The following is a 20,756-nucleotide window of genomic DNA, read 5'->3' as shown; positions in this document are numbered from 1 at the left end:
AAGACTGTGGGAATGAGGGTTTGCTCAGTACACAAAGTGTTGTTGTTGTTTTTTTTAATCTATAGCTGGTATGATTGTTGTTTATATTTGTCTTTCTTTGGATCTAAGGAGCATTATGATTTAGGGCACCCAACTGCTTAATTGCAAAAGTATTGCATGCATGTAGAGTGGCAGTTTAGTACCCAGAACAACCATTTTTCTAATTCTCCCTTTTATGCAGGACTTATTCCAATAAAGGAAACCAAGCTGAGTTCTTAGCTTTGAGTAAATTTTGAAATGTGGGACCTAAAAGAGAGATACCTATCAAGCCCAACACCTATAAACTGTTAGGAATGTTTAATGTTTGCATTATTGAAAGGCACTTGTGGTGTTGTTCAGTGTCAAAAGGTGAGCAGACTATGCTTAGTGTCACAATCAGTCTGATGCTCTGAGACATGTCTGTATAATTTTAGTGTGAATCCAGGTTATATCCTTCCAGTGCTCATCTACCAGCTACAACCTCACCAAGCAGAGCTAACATAACCTCACTATTCATTTTATGGATAGACTCTCAAGTTTGAACAGACCACTGCAGAAAAACGGCTGCATGTGGGCTGTAAAAACCATTATCACAAACAGCTTAACCCATGTTTTAGCTGTGCTCTATCACTCTCCTGTTTAGCTTTCTTCTGCTCCTTTTTCCTTTTTCTTTTTAACAGTCCAGCTCGGGTGTCTGACATTATTACAAAATAAATCCAAATAATCCTTTTTTCCTTCTCATTGCTAGCTTTACTGGCGTAACGTTGTCATAGAGACTGTCAGACTACGTGCAATAAATCAATCCATCCATTACTTGTTTTTTGTGCTTACAATCTTATTTTAAATCATGGATCAGGCAAATATAGTCTGAGATCTGTATGAAGGTGCTCAGGAGTGGTGAATGGTGTCATCAGCATAACAAGTGAGTTTGTTTTTCACTTGGCATGTATACATTTAACCATGCAATGGTGTCCTGGGTCTAATTGCCATGTTTTCACAATATTCTGAGGTGGTCACATGAAACTGTAACTAGTTATCAGCTGCTTTACTCTGGTACGGAGGAAGATGCAGATGCTCTCGAATATTTATTTGTTTATCACCCTTTGTGTGGTTTTTGGAATTTCAAACAGCACCGCCTCGCATTTCAGGATTCTCTAAGTTTGTGGCTAATTAACTAGGACTGCACTACAGCAATGCCAAATGTATGTGTGTGGAAGAGAAGCAGTGTAGTCAAGTAGTCGTTTCCTGTTGGTTGGATAAGTAACCTTAACCTCCAAGGACTTCTATAACGAGTTTGAAATAAATAGAAAGGTTGTTTTTGTCTCTGGAGTGGATCTCTCTTTATCATTTACAGTTATTCTGAATGCCTCTCCTCTCTGACTCCACATTCCTGCCATTGTGATGTTGAATGTTCTGCTTCTTGGATGCATTAAGCACGATTGACTGCAACCATTTGATAACATCTGGTCGATGTAATGCAGTCCAATACAACAGCCTGTAATCAGGGCTTCAATCAGCTCTGGAGGATCTAAGAAATGCTGCGCTTTATTGAAAACTGGCCTGAGCACACCCAGCTCAACAACTGGCCTGTTCTTATATATGCTTTTTTGAAAATTTTCTTCATTTCTTATATAACATGAAAACAGTAAAAAAAAAAAAAAAAAAGTACAAGACAGACATCAAGGCTGTTTGCAGAAATACCAAAATATTTGATGTTTATATAATCAAAATATGAATAATATATAAAACAACAGAACACCACTACAACATGAGTTTACCAACAGAGATTTGTCCCCATACTTGAAGAAAAGGATTCTGTGAATTTATTTTGTAGTACTGATGGACATTGAAGCTGAACTGGAGAAAAGAAAAAGTATAGAAGGAGCAGAAGAAAGCTAAACAGGAGAGTGATAGAGCAAGGGCTCACTTCAGAAACTTACTAAAGATTCTGGCGACTGGTGTCTCAGCAATTAACACCTTGAAAACTCAGACTGAGTGGACAGGCATTTGGCAAGCTGTGTCTTTTCTGTAAAATACTACCTCTACAGATGCACTCAGATTGTTCCATAGAGCATGTTTCGAAGGCTCAAGAACTTGCAAGAATGATCTCCCTAACAGATTGATTGAGAGGGATATGTCCTAGTCCGCCTCAGCCTAGATTGCAGTGGACCCTTGACCAAGGACTTCAGGACACAGGCGGCCTTGTTAGGTGACATATCAGCAACACACTTGACGGCAAGTGACTATTCTCACCTGATTTCACTCTCTGGGTGTGAGAGTGAGCTGCTCTTGATGCACTTCTTGAAGAATCCAGTGTCCAATCAGTGACTATTGTTGAGCCACTTTTAGCTGTTTTACTGATCCAGTGAAAAACAGTGAAAAAAACTACTGCAAGGGGTGATATGAGTGTTGAGGGCAACACTGATGTCTATGATTATCAGGATCAACTATGTGCTCTTACTGTTCCCAAGACCTTGTTTGTGGAATTAACCTGCTCTTTTACCTCAAGTCCCCCCCTGTGGCGAATGTGCAGTTGACAAAAAAAACAAAAGAAGACTGATAAATGGCGCATATAGCAAATCTGTAAAGTGTTTTTAAAACCCTTATTAGGGTTTTACCACTGATCCCAAAATAAACTGGGATCCAGTGAAAAGAGACTAAAACGTGTGCAGGGATCTGCATTTTCTCGTTTTGGTGAGGTTTCTGTATCATCATCTGGATATTTTATGTTGTGACGGGAAAGGACATAAAGATTTGCCACATTCTGACTCAGAAGATAAAGGGCACTCTGATGTGTTTGTTATTTGAGACAGATACTTGTTACTTACAACACATTACTGCTCCAACAAAGATACCAAACAAAACTCTTCTCTTTCACTCCCAAAGTTCATAAAGTTTATTTCAAAGTGTTTTTCTCACACACCTCTCTGCTTCCTCTTTATGACAAATCTGTGTCCATGTCCTCTTCCCCTTCCTGTTCTCAGTTACTGAGGTATTGTTTCATGCAGATTTGTTTAAACTCAGACCAGCGACCCTGCTTGAACTTGTTTTGCAGAATCCTAGCTTGAGTGGCAGACGTAAAATACCTCTAATGAGCCTCTCCATGACCCCTTACTCCATAGTCAGATCACCTTAAAAACTGCAATTTCCACTGAATGTTATGAAGAATGATATGCAATACCTTCATATTCTATCTCAGGTTGTTACTCCAGTGTCTGTTTTCAACCACTAGATGGAGACGATACATTTTCAAGCCCGCGTTGGATATGCAAAGTGCTCACACATGTCCACCCCCTCAGCAGCAGAGAACCACTTCCCTCGCTGGAATGGTTCAGACCTCTCAGGCTGCTTCAGGGGCAGTTATCCTCCTCTGCAGAGGGGACAGGGTTCACATTGGAGTACATTGTCTCGTGGTAAATTGCTGGCTTGTTATCTACATTTCTGATGTAACCTTGCTTTAGTCATACAGTAAAAAAAAAAAAAGTTAGTGTGTCAGTGCAGGGTTTAACAACACTTCAAACGTTTGTTTTTGTTGTTTTGAAAAATAAAAAAAATTAACAATCTAAAAGTCAGGGAGGTAAATGCTAGCATTAGAACCAAATCCCCAGATTTAATGGTCTCATTTACACACTGTGTTTCTGTCTCAGGTGCAGGATAAGATGAGTGTTTTAGGAATGTGTCCACAAGAAAAACTTTGCTTGAGAAACGCTAAATGAATGTTAAAATGAATAATTTGTGCTGTGTTGTATCGGGCTGCAAGTAGCTTTCTTTTGCCTATAAATGAAGCACAATTGAATTAGAAATAAGATGTGCATTGTTTCACAAGACAGGTTAGCTGGAGGCAAATCAGTGCTTTAAAATGAAAATAAAAATAATTAAAGAATATTTTTTAAGAAATAAAATTGCAGAGTTGCTCACAATGTTCTAAAGACAAATATTGTGTATTTGGGAAATTACTTTATAAAAAGCCTTTAAAGATAAAAGCTTAAAAGACTCAAATGTTGCTGCTCTGTTTTGTCAAAAAAGACACAACTAACATTATTTTTACAAATTAAAATTGCTTGTTACCTTTTCAATTTTTTGTTATTGATATAACTTCTACGCTCATATTCTATGAACGTTGAGCAAGAATACAGTATCACAAGTGAAAATGAGGAAATGTACTTACACATAATCAGTCTTTTATTAATGACAAAATAAAACATTAAATATGATATTGCAGAAGCGACAAATCTTTTCAAATCACCTAAATGTTCAGACTAAACAGAATGCATTTAGATATTGGCAAGTCCTCCATGACTACACAGAAAATATATCATAAATCACAAATCGTGGATACAAATCAATACTTGCGCTCCCACTTCATCTTCACAAGATAAAAAGCACAAAGAAGAGGACATTAGATTGTGTCACTTCCAGTCGCTGGTTACCTTTAAATTTGCCCCAACACAGACTCATGTTATTGATAAACTTGTCCAATCACGTTTCCAAATTACCATCAGAGATATTAAAAGGACAACATGGGCTTTCTTGCTACTGTGCATAAAATAATCACACGTATGTACCTACACACTGTACATGTCTACTGGGTATTTTTCTGGGCGATTTCTGCCAGCTGTTTAAACACCCATCATTCCATCCGGCTATCGAAAACACAATCTTTCCTTCTCCTTCAGATATCAAATAATACAAAACAATAACCATCATTAAATCAGTGATTTTGCCGTTTAAAATGCTCCTATTCATATCACTCTTAGCTCTTTAATTATTTAATCCCATGTGTCAAAAGTCTAGATTTATCTGACTAACCCACTGTATCTCATATTTGCTTTTAGAGCATGTCTGTAAGCTCACTATTGATATGTGAAAAAGATATGGGAGTGACTTTGAGTTTGTGACAGACAGAAGCCTGCATCAACGATTAATCACAGCAAACTTGGAGTCAGACAGCGTGGATACGTGTAATTATGTATCAAATCTGGATACAGATCAGTGATCGGAGGATATTCATGGCACCGCAATGCGAGACGAAGCGCTCGTATTGCATATAGAGTTTTCTTTTTCTATTTTAAATATTTGAATAATAAATTTAGTAAGTGCACATCATTGCTCAGGATGAGTTATTCACATTCCAATACTGTTAGTCACACTGAGACCTTGAACCAGACCCTAAAGGTTATGGACCAGCTTCAGTTTAAGGACATAGTTATGCACACACATGCACGCCTGCTTATATCTGAAGCTGCATTCAAACACACTCGCTTACATTTCTCTTCATCTGTTCTTGGTATTGGTTATGCAGCACAAGATCAGAGTTCAGACATACTGCAGGGAGATTATCTCTTTATGGATAAGAGCTCATCGTGGTAAGAAGATGCTGTTTATTAAGCTTCACTGCCACCTAGTGGACTGTGGAGCCCAGCACCTGCAGATGTACAGTATTGTGTAGGAAGAACAGTTGTAGGTGGTCTAAGGTGGGCCTCTCCTGTTGTAAATAGTGTTCTGACATGTGTGTGACCACTCCGGCGTCTGTGACCTCTCACCCCTGAAAGCTCAGCTTTACCACCTGGGGGTGGACTGTTCTTGATCTCGCAGCACCTCAAGCAGGCTGGCAAACAGCTCTCTAACTCTGTCTCCATGTAAAGAACCCCAAGGTCCACTTCATCGAGCACACACGTATGCATGTGCGTGTGCAGAAAAAAAAGCAGCTCCATTACAAAGGTATTTGACGAGGAGGTCTTTGGGACTGTGTAAGTCATTCCTGAGCTCCGGGTGGCTCGTGTTTCTGAGTGTTACTTTTATATCCTTGCTTGTAGCAGAGTTTGTTTATGTTATGAGGACCTCAGTGAAAACAGGGTCACGTTCAAAGTTAAAGCATGTCCATCTCAGAGTAAATTCTGAAAATTATTAGTTTAAGTTGTTTGGATTCAGTGTTTTGCCTCCTTTGTTTTAATCTTTTTAAATCCAGGGTTGCACACTTTCTGCAGAGTGCAAGTGAAGGCTTGTCTCGCGTCTGTGTAAATAGGACTCAACACAGTAAAACTGGCTTTATCTATTGCTTATTCTGGGCTTAAGCACATCTGGGGTGTGTTATGACTAAAGCACTCTCTTCCCGTCTGACAAACTCTCTCTTTCTGTGGCGGTGTGCGGAAGGAAGGATAACAAAAGTCTTCAGCGAAGCTACAAAATGTTCGAGATTTCGTGTGGAGCTATTTTGAATGAGACAGATGGCTACGAACTTGAATGATATGAAAAACAGAGCAGGTGTGGTTTCATTGAGGCCTCCTCGGGTGTGTCGTTTCAGGATTTGTCCTATGTAGTGTGATATCAGTGTTGATACATTTATAAATCTGCTGCATCATTATTCTTCTCCTCTCTGACACATCAGACACCTTATCTCACTCCATCTCACTACTTTACAGAGTAATGATCTCTGACACCCACCAGAGCAATCACACAGCCCCCTTTGATCAGCTTTATCCCTCACTTTACTCGTGTTAAAAAAAAGATACAGCAGCAACAAAAGGACCGAATGTGGCTCACTCCCACTGCTGGCTCTTCTCTTTTTCATTACCCGTTCTCTTTTATTCCCTTGTCCACATGCAGAACAGAACAATGCAGCGCAGGCGGACAGGGTGGAGGCTCATGACAGCACTGGTAACATGATGACACACCAAAGGCCAGGTGAGTAAAATCCCCCTCCGCAGTGGGACATGTGTCACAGTCCAGCCGCGTCTCTCGCCTTTTTTGTGGTCTCCCCTCTCTGGCTCTGGTTCTCCCCGCGGCCATGACGATAAAGCTCCCATCTGCTGTTGGGACGCTGGCGTCTCTCCCCCTCTGCTTCTCTACCTCTGAACTGATCCCCCACAGCAGTCTCCCCCTTTGTCAGATATGCCGATCACATTTCACTTTTGACACCTCTCCGTTTTACACTCGCGACAGGTACGAAGGTTCCTCTGTTCTCAGAAGAAATGTATTAGAAATGTGATAGTCACCTCTTTCCAAAGCATCACCCTCTGCACCCCTCGAGCCTCTGGTGAAAACAGTGTTTTTAAAAGAGCAGAAAAACACTCCTTAAGGAATGCATGAGTGTGTTGATCCTCACTAAGAGTTGGATAATTGACCCTTAGGCTGACTTAAAACTCACAACAAAAGGTGAAATGCTCAACATGCCAAACAGAAACTCAATGTTTTTGTGTTTTGCTTTCTTTGATATTTACCGGGCTGACGTTTACCACCTTTGACTTTACCAAGAAAAATAGTTTCTACTTTAATTTATTCAAAGATTTAAAACTTTTGCTTTATCTCTGTAGGGAGGAAACATAATTCTTTTATACCTTTACAATCAAAACAGAGAAAAACACACATAACACTGTTAAAATAGGTTAAAGATACACCCAGTAACAAATATTGTTACTTGCCAATCTATGTATGTTTTTCTTTATTTCCTTCATTTAAGTTTTGAGTGAAGATTAGAATATTCTTATAAGGTTGGACCCCGCCACTCCCGTCTTTTCTTTTATTGGTTGTCTGAGTTATAACTCTTGTGATATTAATCTACTTGCATTGTACTGTACTGCTGCTCTCGAAGCCTTTTGGGCCCCACTTAAAGAAACGATTCATATGAAGGGTTTATTCTGCCAAATACATTTTAAATATGGAAAAAAAATATCAATATAGTTTGAAATATTTCACATCGAAAAACTGCAGTTTGCAGTTTTCTTTTCATAGACACTAGTGTTGTGTTATTTAAAGGATTCATTGTAAGACTTAACGTCGCTGTATCATGTCAAAAACGTTTCTATTTTGGAGGCTTCCTCAAATGTGTCTAACTAAATGAGTCCCAAGCCACAAAATACACACTATCTACATCCATAGTCTGTATAAAATGCACATGTAGCCACAATAAAATCAATGCAAATTAATTCATAATTCTAACTGTAAACATCCTCAGATAGGACGTGTGCTTAAACTAAGTAATTCCCTTATACAGTGTGTAAGATATATATTTTTTTCAGACGATGTCTTCTGTATCAAGCTGTCTACATGTTGAATTCTGCTTTAAAATTTAACACAAGTGTTACCTTGGCCTCTAAATCCTGCCTCAAGTGGTGACTCCAGAAACTGCAGTGTTATGCTGATTGGCAAACAAATAGTTCATAATGTAGGAGAAGAAATATTTGGGTCAAAAAATGTTGTTTGCAGGTCAAAATAGTCTGAATATGAAAAACATTTCTGATAAAATCCAGATCCTGATCCTGTCATAAAAAAAACATACTTATTTTCCCCACATCGCCCCCTAATGGAGAACATTTTCCTTGAGAAGAAGTAGTTTGCTGATGTTTACACAGCGTGTAACAGAAAACAGACCAGTGATCATTTTATCATCTATCATCTTAGAGATAATTGAGGCACAGGTGAGGTTTGATTTCATATGTCCGTACTGATGGCAGAAGGATGTTTGACAACGCTTAATGACTGTTTTTTTTTTTTTTTACAGAAATCACGTTAGAGGTGTAGAAGGGAGCTTCCCTTGCAGAGATGTAATATTTTAGTCGTTTTCCACTTTTGACATTGCTCGAGTTCGGTTATATTTCACTGTTATACCTCAGCGATGGATCATTCGCTTTATGATCCATGAGCATGTGTATCTGTCTGGCTGTACTCTCAGCCATATATCTATCAATATGTCACATCCATTTGTGTGCTTGTCGCTCATCCACAGTGTTCTCAGCTGCTTTATGGCGTCAACAGTGCTGCCGCTGATTCTACACAGAAACCCACACATGCCAATTGTTGGTAACATGAACCGAGTCAGCATCCTAACCTGCCGCGAGCTGGCCTGTCACAGGTCAAAAGACAGCTGGAGTGTTTTCAGACTCAAACTGATAAAGCGTCTCGGAATGGGAGCGATGCGTGACACGAGGACAGATTATCTCCTTACAGCCGTGATAAAGTTCATACGTTGTCTTCCAGGACGACTGATCTGTGATCACTTCCCTTAGATTAGATTTGTGAGTAAGATTGGATTGAGGGCAAAATTGAAGCAGAATTTAAAGGAACAGTTCACATATTTTTTAAACTGAGGCACTCAAGTCAACTTTCCTTTTCTTTAACTTGCCTCTTTTCTTATTTAAAGCTCCTTGTCTGTCTCCCTGATGCTCGACAAAAGTCTGCACAGAGATATTCACCATCTGACACCTGAACCTTGACCTGTGAACCATGTGTGTCTTACATGTCTCCATATACTTTAGACTCAAAACAACTAATTAAAAGAGTTTCCCCACGCCTTGAATGACGCACAGCTGTGTCACTTCTGTCCTTGGAGGTAATGAGTAAGTGATTATCAAATAAACCTGACCTCCGTATTCTGATAATGATGATAACATGCATGTTTTTCCCAGCATCCTTTTCTCCGAAGTGTTGTCTCTTTATCTACACTTCACACTCTTAAGTGTTGTTAGTGATTCCTGGAGTTGCAGCACAGCGACACAGGCCTCTTCATCACGAAACAAAGTTTATCTCCATCCATCATGGTTAAAAATCATACTCTATAATGAAGGATCTGCTTACACCACCAGTAGCTAGCTTTAATTTATCAGACCTCAGAGGTACTTACACTGCATTTCAACTTTCCCATAACCTCTCCTCTCAAGCGACCTGATTAGATTATCCTGGCTTTACATCTAATTGTCTCTTCCAAAGCTTCATTGTATGTCTTATTGTTCTATTCATGAAACAAAGTTCAAGGTTGACGCCATTTGACTCACCTTTCTTTTCATTACATCAACAACTTAAGCAGTGTTTGGCTCATCGGTATGTGTGAAAAACAATACACTCTAATACTTCTTCTACTTGAGTCTGCTGAGGAGCCACATCCTGTGTAGAATAATCCTGAGACATATTTCTCAGGGCTGGAAAAGTTCACTTCCTTCTTGTCCACATCTGTCCTTAATGGACTTGGACAGCCTGGCAGGACCAGGAGTTTAGACTTCTAAACATGGGTGGCCCCAGTTAAAATGTGAACTTCTAACCTTAGCAGCGTGAGAGCCGTGTTGGGGTGTGCTGGTTTGTTTTTGAGAAGTAAGTTTTTGTATATCTCAAGGAGGAGTTTACATTACAGCAAACCAGTTTAATATCCAATGAGTTTTAAACATAGGAATCAGCCATGTGTGATACAAATGTGATAATAACCTGCTGCTCATGGCAAATAGAACACTGGTATTAAGAAAAACAGATTTTTTTATTTCCATAGTTTTGCATCTTAAAATGTACATTTCAATGCAAAACTCAAGAAAATTAATGTAATTTTTGCACAGCAGTAGGCATGGAATTAATAAGTAACAATACAGCGCACTGGTCTGGCCTGACAGTTAGGACATGCAATCCATTAGTACATGTCACTCCCCACTGATCTATCTACTACCCTGTCCTCTCTGATTAAAAGCAGAAAAAGCCCCAAAACAATAACTTTAAAAAAGCAAAGAAAAGATGCATATTCAGTCGTACGCTACATGTAGCTGAAATCACTTTTAATAGTGTAATAAAATCTACCCAGTTCTTTAGTCGAACAACTCCCAAAGATCACAAGAAGAGGATCCATTTCTTAGCTCAGCATTTATTCTGGTCACAGGTAAGGTTTACAGCGCTGGTCCCAAAAGAATGAGCCCCGATATCCGGGAGCAATATTGTATAACAATCATTGCTACGCCTACCAGAGGTTGAGTTAAACTAAACAACCGAGAGTAATTGGCCAAAAAATATGACTGACACAACTGTCTCAACCCACAGCTGCTGTCAGTTTTAAGACAGATGTGCTGTCAAAGTGTGTGACTGTTTAATCAGAGCATGGAGCTAGGTAACTGAGTGAAAGTTTACACAGGGTCAAAGAGACCTCACAGACACAAGCTGGAGACAGAAGCTAACCTTCTATCTGCCAAATAAATAAAAATCAACCCTGAGCATTGCATGTAACTGGATTAGAATGCTAGATTATATCAATTATTCTTAAATATATAACAATAGCATGAGGGTTGTAAAGGGGTCGAAAACTTCTGAAAAATTTCAGGGAAGTTTACAGATAATTTCCATGGGAATTTAAGCTCTGGAATATTGAAAATTTTCATGGTTCTGTTATCGTAAAGATGTTTTTTGTTTTTTGTTTTTTTCTCAAAATTCTCAAGAAATGTGGGGAATTTTCTCTTTGTGTTTTTTTTTAATTATTATTTTTCTTTGATTTTTGTTACCAACTTCAGTGGGGTTTTCAAAAACAATCTGGGCCGAAACAGCATGATAAAATGTAAGGGTTAAATTGTTTACCATGAATCACATGTTAAAATAATTCTAAGCACTTTTGTTTATTGGTTTAAAACAAGGACAGTACATATTAATGAACATATACATGTAAATATGCAAGATTATAGCTAACGGCTAATTTCCCTTTTAGTCCCTTTAGCAGGTTGATGTTAACAACATAAAATAATCAAATCAATTAAACAACAGTAGCAACAGTAGGACAGTTAGCCCTCATGGCCAGTAAGCAGGAGGAACAATTATAAAGAGAGAAAACGTGTCCTTAAAAACACAACAGGACAGAAAATAAAAAAGAAAAGCAAGAGCAAAGAAAAGTATAGTGGATCATGAGGCCAGGGGTCAGGGGACCATATGTACTTCACTAGTGTTAAATACTAAAATTAGAAGTCAAAAGGTTGATTAACGTGCAGAGTGCTGAAGTGTTAAGGCAGAAATACAAATACAAATATACAAGTTTAGGCACGGTTGTGGCAACAGTGTTGCTCTTCCAATAGCCAAGCTTGAAGATGTTTGGTAAAAGAGGTAATTGATCATCACTCACTACTTCACCAGCCTGCAGCATTTAGACCACACTTCTGGATTTAGAGTCTAGAAAGTTTAGTGGATATAATTTTTGATGATAGTGCTGAGGTGAATCTATTTGATGGCTCAACTTTAAGAAACCACCACTTTAAGCTAAACTAACAAGTGTTTATCAAAACATGTATTATTTCTAGAGGCTAGCTACAATGAATATTTATGCCTGTGATCGTGACTGACTCAGTTATACATGTGTATGTTTAAAACTTTGAAACACGCTTACTGGACTAACAACAGAGTACATATACCAGAAGTAAGACCGAGTAGATGTCACATTATACAGAGCAGGTATGACCGGCAACTTGGCATAATGTTCCAAAAACTGTGTTCGGTTGTGTAATCCTTTGTCTTTTGGAAAATGTGGAATAGTAAGTGCTGTGAATTCAGTGTTATTGTCATTAATTGTCTGAAGTAAAAATGTTTATAGTTCTCAGGAGCTGTTAAATCAGCAGTATGACACGCACCATTTTGATGGTACGCCTAATAATTTTCAGCCGTGTTATCCTGTTGTTATGACAAACATCCACACAAGTGATGCCATTCTTACTCCTCCTTCAGCTTGTCACAGCTGCATTTGTTTTTCTTTCCTTTTTTTGCATGTAACGGCAAAGCACATCATACCAATGTGTCATGTGTAGGCCTGTGTTTATTGTTTTTTTAAGCAGATAAAATCATTTTATCATCATGAGGCTTATACACTTTTTTAGAGGAAAGGTTCAACAGAGCATGAAACTAGGAGAAAACATTGTTCTTTTACCATGTCTTTTTCTTTATCGATTTAGTCACAATCATGAGGACATAAGCTACGACAAACTGACTTACTTGCTTTCACAGTGTTCTTGATGCAGCACTACACAAACACATCACTTTTCTTGTTCATGAATTTAATTAGTCAAAAAACTTACAAGACATGGCAATCTCATCTTTTGTGAGCCACGTAGAGATATTTTAGTGATAAAAACAAGCCCTACTCATAGCAACCTGACGCACATTTGAGCCATATTAAAACTACAAACTAGTCAAAAATAATGAGACGAGACAAAATATTAAACAAAAGGTAAGCTCTGTTTCCTGTTCAGGTATGTTGAAGTGTATCAGCTGATGGATTTGTCTCTCACATCTACAATTCGAGTCGTTTTCAAGGTGACTGCACTACGTGATTCACATCAAAGTGACCATGTGGTTCTGCTGCTCCGATCAACTGTCCAGTCTGCTGAGAGAGACATAATATCCTCCGGGTATTACTGACAGGGAGTGTGATATGTGTGTGTCGCTGTGCCTGTGTGAGCGTGCACACTTACACAGCGGCCCACGTGTGTGAGTGTGAATGTGTATGTGTGTCACGGTGTATTTATGTAAGCGGTTGACATAAATACATCAAGGGGAACACACAGCTGTCCGGGGCCGTGTTTCTCAGAGGTTAGGACCTGAGACGGACTGTTGTCCCGTTTCTGACCTTTTTCTTCATTTTGAGTTTCTTTCAATAATCTTGATTTCCCAAAGCCAGCCATATGCCAGACTGCTGTCTCGCGCTTTCTACAACCAATTTGCAGCAGCGGAAGGACAGACTCTGTAAGTCCCTCTGCAGAGCCACCGGACGGCTGCAGTGAAAGGGACCTGCTCTGATCCCAACACATACCAGGCTGGATTATAACAGGGAACCAGAGCAGAAACAGGATCTGAGCCTCTCTGCTGTCACTCTCTAACCCTACCGCTCCTTCCCAAACACATCCTCCTCACTTCCTTCTCCAATTATTGTGACCTTGTTATGTTGGGGACAAGCTTTCTGAAAGTCAAGACCCAGCCTCATGCGATGCACTGCGCTTTGGGAGAGCTGTGGCGAGAGCGAGCTTGAAGCTAGAAGTTATAATCAGAACAGCTCAGTTCAAATCTGTAAGCTGACACAGAAACATTAAAACAAGACAACAAGAGACGCATCAGTGTCACTTTTCATCCTGGATGACTGCTTGTGATCAGCTCCTGGGGGCCTGTTTGTTTAGTAACACAGGAAGAGGAGGCCCCAGCGGACGCTCTTTGAATGCTAAAAACCGTAAAGCTAGCTCAGAGTCTGACACAGTGCCACCTCAGGAGGGAGTGCTACTTTCCCACATGTCCCCACTTTGATAAGGGCCGCCAGTGACAGCTGCAGGAAGTCAGGGGTCAAAGTCACAACAGGTAGTTAAGAAGATCAGACACTGTCCAGAGTGGACAGAAGAGGATGACAGAGGACCAGAGGCAAAAAGTTGAGCAGCTCAGTTTTTTTTTTAACCTTCTTTCTGCTCTCCTGTCCTTCTTCTTTTTGACTGTTCAGCTCCAGTGTCCAACATTACTTCAAAATAAGTCCAAGAAATCCTTTTCAGCAGAGAAACAGGTCTTGATTCTCACTGCTAAACTTTGCAGTGAAGTATAGTGAAAGGAAAAGGTGTATAAGTGGGACCATTGAAGCTCATTTTTAACTCCTCACATGGCTTTTAATCACCTGTTCTAATTGTATAAAACCTGTGAAGGATCAATCATGAAATGGATTTCAAAGCTTATACAGTGCAAAAAACTGAAATCTTATCAAGTGGTTTTTGTCTTACTCTGAGTAAAAATTGTCTTTTTATACTTGATATGAGCCTCATTCAACTGGTCAGTCCAGAAAAATGTCTTGTTTCAGTTATTTAGAGACAAAAATAAGGTCTTAATTGCTTGTAACAAGTAAATAAAATCTGCCAATGGAACTAGAAAGATTTGCTCGAAAATTTACTTAAAACTAGAAAAATGTCTTAATAGAAGTAACTTTTCTCTTGTTTCATCAGCAGATTGTTTTGACTTGTTACAAGCAATTCAGACCTCGTTTTTGTCTTCAAATGACTTTGAAAAAATACATTTTTCTGGACTGGTCAGGGGAATGTGGCTCAAATTAAGTCTAAAAATGTTCTACTGAAATTAAGACAAAAACACTTGATAAGATTTTGCTTTTTTGCAGTGTAGCAGCTCAGCTCACAGCCCCTTCTTGCGGCCTCCTCAGCTGAAGAGGATAAGAAGTATTGTGCTGGATTTTCATCACTGAGTCAGTTTTTTTAAGAGGATGAGACCTATGTGGATACTTTATCCTTTAGTTGAAACCTCATGAACGACCAAACAAAAGAGGTGTTTTGAAAATAAAAAAAAAGGTTAAAAAATCTACAGCCTTAGTTAAGGTCAATTCGCTCTTTTTAACTCACACATGCTTTTTCTTCTAAATTCCTTTCTCCAATTGTTTTTTGGATCACTGTCTCAGTTCTGCATCTGTCTCCTCCTTGCATTCAGGGAAAAATATCCCCTCAATCCTTCATCAACGTAAGTGAGTTCTTAAAAAAATTCATTTTCACTTTTTAATCAATCATTTCCAGGAAATTTTCCTGGAATTTATTGTTTCTGTTGAGTCCCAGTGAAGTCACTGGTCCGTGGGAGAGAGCTAACCGGATTCCCATTTGATTACAGAGGTGATAATTCACCCTTGGCCAATAATAAGCTGTTCACACGGCCTGCAGCTGCAGCAGCCTATGGCAGCTGAACCTTTACGTATGTAGCATTCACGCTAAGAGGGCAACCTTTTCAAGGCAGCACCAAGAGATTAAAAAAGCTGAACCTGGATCTGCCATCAGAGTATTTAGAGACGCAGATTTAAATGTACACAAGATAAATAATCTGAAATTATGAAGTGGCTCCTGAAAGACGTGTGGGTTTTTAAATGGCACCCCTCGACACATTTAGTAACTGTGTCTCAGAGATTTAACCTTCCTACTTCCTCCCTTCTATTTATAACAGTGTCATAGTCCTGCTTGCATTTTGATAGTACCAAGTGATCTCATTTACACACACTGGCACACGCGCACACTAACACACACACAATCTATGTGCAAACGATGCCAATGAATACTCATAAATGTTTGAGCACTGAGTGAAACAGATGGAAATTCTGCGCTGAATGCCACAATGGCTGGGCACCTGGCAGCGCTCCATATCTGAATTGTAGCATGTCCTAATGGATCAGCTGAAAGCAGCGCGCCCTCACTACCTGCTCTCTGTCCCTCAGTCTCTGTGCCAAAGGGTGATCCGCGGCTCTGTGCTCGCTGACAGCTGAGCTCACTCTGGCAGCACTTCTGCACACAGCGACATGCAGAATACAGAATGAGGGGCCACTGCCGGGACTAGTGATAAATCCAAAGGCACTGTGGTCTGGGCTTAGAGCTGCTGTGCACAGGGTGGACTCAATGACAGGAATGAAGTCCAGGAGACATGTAATACATTAAGACCAAAGTTTAAAACGATGATGTGTGCACTTCAGAAGTGTCTGACTTTGATGTTTTAGTTCGATTGAGTAATCCATGTCAGCCCTTACATCTAACTCAGAACTATATGGAGTTTTTTAGTTTTAACACTGAACATTTCTTTATTTATCAGTCGTGGCTCAGTGATAGAGCAGGTCACCCTCAAATAATTAGGCTGTAGGTTTGACCCCTTCGTGCATGTCAGTGTTATGTTATTTTACATGTTTTTGAGTATTTTAAACAATTTATTGAGCAGAAATTGCTCCAATAGGCAGGGCCAATGATGGCTGCAGGCAGACGTAGAGAAACACCAGATAGAAAGTTTTTAAATTGTGGAAAAGTTGAGTATTTGTCCTAGAAACCATTTGTCCCAGCACAATTGATGTGTTTAGTGGAGGTTAAATCCCTGTGAGGACTTTTGGGTTATCCTGGGCTGGATTGATTTAAGACACAAAGAAGTCCCTATGACAACACCAAGGTTAGCACTGAGAAGAAAGATTTGTCCTTTTTCTTGAAGAAAAGGATTTCTTGGATTTATTTTGTAGTAATGGTGGAAAAAAGCTGGACCGTCAAAAAGAAAAAGGACAGAAGAACAGAAGTAAGCTAAACGGGAGAGTGATAGAGCACGAGTTAAACGCAGGTTAAACTGTGATAATGTTCATTCCAACCCACATGCTTTAGTTATTCTGTAGTGATCTGTTCAAACTTGAGAGTCTATCAATAAAATGAAGAGTGAGGTTACGTTAGCTCTGCTTGGTGAGGTTGGAGTTGGTAGATGAGCACTGGTAGGACATAATAATAATAATGTTACATGTTACAAACATGTCTCAGAGCACTGTGCTGTGAGTAATACAAAACTGCTCACCTTCTGGACACTTAACTACTCTACAAACTGAGTTTACATAGTGTGATTGTTGTCATGTTTCAAACAATAGCCCTACATAACTACAAATAAAAATATTACGTTGTTGCTTTGCATCCTGGGAAAAGTTGTCTTGGACAAAGCAAAGTCATGATCAATTGAGGATCTGCTCTCCAAAACAAATGCTCGCCTTGGCAAGAGTAGTGTCTATACGACAGTGGGTTCTAGTGCTCATGGGAAACTGATTTTTTATCCCTGTAAAGCTAAAGCTTAAACTTGTCCAGATATTCCTCACAGCGCCTCTGACAAAGGCGTGAAGAATGTGGTTCTGAATGACACTTGAACTTTTTAAAAACTTAAAACAGCAACAAACTCTATTAAATTCTCTACATCATACTTTTTCACTTGCTCCAGTCTTTCTGTTCTTGTGTCTTGTTTTTAACTTACCCAAGCACTGAAATTCCCTGATGTTGTTCAAAAGAAAAAAAAAATAGCAACACACTGGATTTACTTTAAATCTGAAAATCCCAACAACAGAAATACTACTAAAGATAGGTATTTAATTCCACAGCTGAGGGGCATAAAACTCCTGGTTTAATTGTATAAAGTTTGTAAATGTCCTGTTCTTTGCTTTCAGTTTAGCTATGGCCATGGGTAAAATTTCACCATGCCTGTTGGATTTGAGATATGTTCAGCATCCTGAGGTTTGGTTTGGTTTTTACTGTCATGTTTTACTTTCATTTGCACTGCACCATAGGAAAATTCTTCAAATTTTCTGTCATGGGAACTGCTGCCTTACCAGTTCTGTATCCTGTACACTGATGCACGTTTTGGCATGAAGTGCATGACAGTGTATTGTTGTACTGAATTCTTGAGTATAGCTCTAGTGCCTGTGCTTATTACTCCTGCAGTTGTGTTGTTGCTGCTTTCCCTGTAGGTGGGCTCCAGAGGCTTTTTTTACTTCCACATTCTCAGGGTTTAGACAGGAGGAGCTCTAAATGTTCAGGCAAGGGAAACCTGGGAGTTAAACACCTCAGTCTGACAGCCTGCACACTTTAACATGAAATGAGTAGCTGTTTCCATCTTTCCCTTAAAGTCTTTTCAGATAAACTGAATGCAAACAGTCCCTCCCTGGAACGAGTCACTGCTGTAAATTAAAATGTCATTCACTGGTGTTGTTTTTTTTCCACTGAGTTATATTTATTGCTTTGCCTCCCTGAGGGAGTTGTGCATTGTGTGTCGCGATCTTTAAACCATCAAAGAAAACTTTATGATGTTTGAGTGAAACATATCAAACAAGTCAACAGATGCTGATGATTTATAGACTATTACATGCAACACTGACTCATAGACAGGACGTTAAGCACATTAACATAACCATGAAGAGGTTAACCAGCTTCATTGTGACCTGAAACGCATTGATTTAAAACAAACAAGTCATTATCAAGGGATAAAAAGGAAAAATGATTAGCCATGTGTGACATTTGTTTCATATTAACTTTTACAGTTCTGCCTTAAACCAAACCAGCTGCAGGGATGTGGATTGTTTGCGGTTGTATCTTCATATAAACTCTGTGTGGAGTCGTATTTTCCTCCATCAGCTCTCTGAGGAGGCTCAGCATCAAAAATTGAGGTGCTCGTCCCATCAGAGACACAAATAATGAAAGAGCGCTGTTCTGTGAGAGTGACGCGTATCTTCCTCACACCCCATGTGGCGCTGATTCGTTCAGCTTACTCATGTTTCTCCTCCAAACAAATTAATATTTATTATCGTCACTCAGGCATTTGGCTCAGGGGACTTATGACCTCCCGTCTCTCTCTCCGCCGACCCGTGCTGAGCTCATATAAAGGAAGTCTGTGAGATGGGTCTATTTTGGGTGACCATTATCTTCTTGGCTCTGCCTGGGTGAGACAGAGGAGGGTCACAGAGGAGTCCTGCGGTGACACGGCTGCACATATCAATAAACAATACGGCCTGTGTGTGTCATAGCTTTGAGTGGGCTCCAAGTCTGAGATGTCATATATGGTGACGTGTAAAAATATGGTCCAGACGTCATGTGCAAAAGTTATCCAGTCATTAAAAAGTGTATCATACGCCAGAAAATAATGATAGTGAGAAATAAGAAAAGAAACACAGAAGCTACCGAGTGTCATCCCTATGCAGGAATTTTGCAAGCCACATACAAGACTACTTTAAGATCTTGACAGATTCAAAAACTGTAATAGTTCACATCATATCTCACAGAAAGTCAAATGTAACATTTAAAAGATAAACAAACATGGAGGGTGACCATCATGGTCATCCACCTGGCCTGGGGTGTGTTCTGTTTTTCTACAAATAAACAGAAAACAAAGGTAATAAACATGGGTAAATATGGCACTAGCTGGTCCTTTGTTTTAATACTCCGTGTGGCTCAGGGGAGATCTACATGTGCAAAAAGTATGCATCATTCAGTTGTTGACACCTCACTATCTCTTGGGTATTGCAGTTTTATCCTCTTGAAGGCAGCAGACCAGGAATTGTAAATAAGTTTCATTTTTACGATTCCAGGTTGTGAATAAAAAAGACTGAGTCATGCAAAGGCAGAGTCCGTGTTATAAGAGCTCTGGTGCTTATTTGACTTTCAGATGAAACAACGCTTAGAAATGTGCTGAATTTCTGGGTGGCTGCGACCATAGAGTAGTAAAAAACAAACATTTACGATTCCAGGTCATACAGCCTTCTACACAGTCTTGAGTTTTAAAATCGTCACATTCTCACCACACACTTCTGAATCACTTTGATAAACAATCTTTCACAACAAGCTTGAATTAGGTCATGGCCTCTTGATCATTCACGGGAGAGAGTTGTGCTTTATCTGTCCTCTGTCCTAAAACCATCCCATGTGTGACCACCCTTAACATCACAGCCTACATACAACTTTATCTTCATGTTCTCAATCCAAACACTGCCAAATCATGCCAAGCTTAGATATGTCATCTGTTATCTGTGCTTATGTACATCGGGGTGGTAGAGCTATGTATCATTACAGCAGATTCACTTAGCTGGAATCCACAGCCAAGGCCAGTCGTGGGTAACTGTGCTTACAGCTGAAATCTGACTGAACAACAAAACAGTTCTTTCTTCTAACAGATCCGTTACTTCCTGAGAAAATAGATTACAAGGATAGGTAATGAGGAGACATCAAAAGAGATTAGATTTACAGGCGATACACATTGATTTTGCAATTGTAAATGCAAAAAGTCGATGACACCTAGAAGAACAATCACAGGCCCCGTTTACACGACAATGTTTCATCTGAAAACACTAAAACGCAGTAAAAAAAAATCTGCATTTACTGTGAAACGCAGAGGGACTGAAAACACTGTAGTAAGCATGCCAGGCCTGCAGGTGGTGCTATAACTGTCTTGCCCAGGAGCAGCTTCGGAGAGATCTCCACCAAAGTAGAGTTGAACCGATCATCTGGTGTATTGGGGAATACTAAGTGCAAAAGTGGAGCAACAGATGCACATTTTGTATAAAGACAGTCAGCAGATTGAGCGTTTCCACTAAAAACACCGGCTTACTGTTTACACGGCAACGGTGTCGGTAGTGTTTCAGAAAAATCCCACTCTGGAGGCCGTTTTCAAAAGTTTGCGTTTTAGGTCAGCTGAAACGTTGTTTCCGTGTAAACGCGAGGCTGAAA

At 39.6% G+C, this 20,756-nt stretch overlaps 1 long non-coding RNA gene across 1 annotated transcript in view; it reads left to right on the top strand.

Annotated features, from left to right (window-relative positions):
- LOC141805339 (uncharacterized) overlaps window positions 1-8,950 on the top strand; it is a 33,615-nt gene extending 24,665 nt beyond the window's left edge. Inside the window, exons 2-3 of the long non-coding RNA XR_012599712.1 lie at window positions 6,625-6,702; window positions 8,744-8,950. This is a non-coding gene — a long non-coding RNA (uncharacterized LOC141805339). The remainder of the gene's footprint in view (window positions 1-6,624; window positions 6,703-8,743) is intronic.
- The last annotated feature ends 11,806 nt before the right edge of the window (window positions 8,951-20,756 follow it).

This window comes from Halichoeres trimaculatus, unplaced genomic scaffold (genome assembly GCF_033239565.1).
Source record: "Halichoeres trimaculatus isolate MK-OKI-2021-1 unplaced genomic scaffold, fHalTri1.1 fHalTri1_scaffold_16, whole genome shotgun sequence".
NCBI lineage: Eukaryota > Metazoa > Chordata > Actinopteri > Labriformes > Labridae > Halichoeres > Halichoeres trimaculatus.
Note: the sequence above shows the minus strand (reverse complement) of the source record. Positions and strands in the feature narration are given on the sequence as shown.